The sequence below is a fragment of the Crocuta crocuta genome, unplaced genomic scaffold (genome assembly GCF_008692635.1).
Source record: "Crocuta crocuta isolate KB4526 unplaced genomic scaffold, BGI_CrCroc_1.0 scaffold1156, whole genome shotgun sequence".
In the NCBI taxonomy this organism is placed as follows: Eukaryota; Metazoa; Chordata; class Mammalia; order Carnivora; family Hyaenidae; genus Crocuta; species Crocuta crocuta.
This window is the reverse complement of record NW_027528862.1, coordinates 124,162-125,529: the sequence shown is the minus strand read 5'-3', so window position 1 is coordinate 125,529 and position 1,368 is coordinate 124,162. Positions and strand designations below refer to the sequence as shown.

The 1,368-nt window shown below is 46.2% G+C and overlaps 1 protein-coding gene and 1 non-coding gene across 2 annotated transcripts in view; both read left to right on the top strand.

The window, feature by feature from the left end:
• Positions 1 to 1,368, top strand: part of TMEM255A (transmembrane protein 255A) — a 52,852-nt gene that overhangs the window by 41,169 nt on the left and 10,315 nt on the right.
• TRNAK-CUU (transfer RNA lysine (anticodon CUU)) lies at positions 155 to 227 on the top strand. Its single transcript has one exon. It is a non-coding gene; the product is annotated as a tRNA-Lys (tRNA).

The following is a 1,368-nucleotide window of genomic DNA, read 5'->3' as shown; positions in this document are numbered from 1 at the left end:
TCTCTTCTACTCTCTCAAAAATAAGCTTAAAAATAATTTTTTAAGGGTACAAATCATTTCAGTAGTGATAGAGACAAAAAGACTCCTTTAAGAGAATACAGGAATGTTGACATTAACACAGGAAGAAAAAGTAATAAAAAGTCATCCTGGGGGCGCCCAGCTGGCTCAGTTGGTAGAGCATGCGGCTCTTGATCTCAGGGTCGTGAGTTCAAGCCTCACGTTGGGCGNAGAAATCCTGGGATAAAGAGGCCACTGACACACAAGCCCAGCCCAAAAGGCTGCCTCCATTTATTTTATATCGAGGTAAATTATGTTCATTATATTGACTTTAGGCATTTTCCCTTTATAATGTATCCCTGGAGTAGGAGCGTTAATCTCCCCAGTGATGGTTGCTGCAGAGAGAGAGAGAGAGAGAGAGAGAGAGAGAGAGACACACACACACACACACACACACACACAGAGAGAGAGAGAGAGAGAGAGATGGGAAGCCTCTCTAGGGCATGGAGACATTTCTCTGTCCCTCCTTCCTTATTCAAACACTACCCCAGGGATGAAAACAAGTTCGACAATACCATTGGTGACTCAGGCTGTTGGCTTCACTTCAATCAGTGTTTACTCTGTGTTCCCACGTGGCAGGCACTGTGCTAGGAGGTGTGGATATAAAGATTGATTGCATTAAGAGATCAGTCCGAGGGGGGCGCCTGGGTAGCTCAGTCTGTTAAGCCTCCAACTTCGGCCCAGGTCATGATCTCAGGGTTCGTGAGTTTGAGCCCTGTGTCAGGCTCTGTGCTGACAGCTCAGAGCCTGGACCCTGCTTCTGATTCGGTGTCTCCCTCTCCCTCTGCTCCTCCCCTGTTCAGCTCTGTCTCCCTTGCTCTCAANGAGGGAAAGAGTCTCAAGCAGGTTCCACACTGTCAGCAAGGAGCCCGATGTGGGGCTCAAACCCACACAGTGTGAGATCATGACCTGAACCGAAACCAAGAGTCAGACGGTTAACTGACTGAGCCGCCAGGTGCCCCATGAAGTCTCTGCTTTTTAGTACCAGCTCCTANGAACATTGGGGTACATGTGCTCCTATGCATCAGCATTTCTGTATCCCTCTCATTTAATCTTTGAGGGAAAGACTCTTGTCATTGCCAGGGTCTTGTCCTTGGAGTCTGACTCTACAATCAGCTTCAAGAATTCGTTGGAGAAGCTATAAATCAGCACAGCATAGATCTTTTCCCCAGTTAATTTTAGGATATTTATATTTTTTACTGATTTAAATTACGGGCTTCCTAATTATGACTCAGAAAGGGTCTGTAAATGGTAAACTCTCTCTCTTTAATTATTAAATTGTTCTCCACTCCAGGGGCTGCTGGGATACCT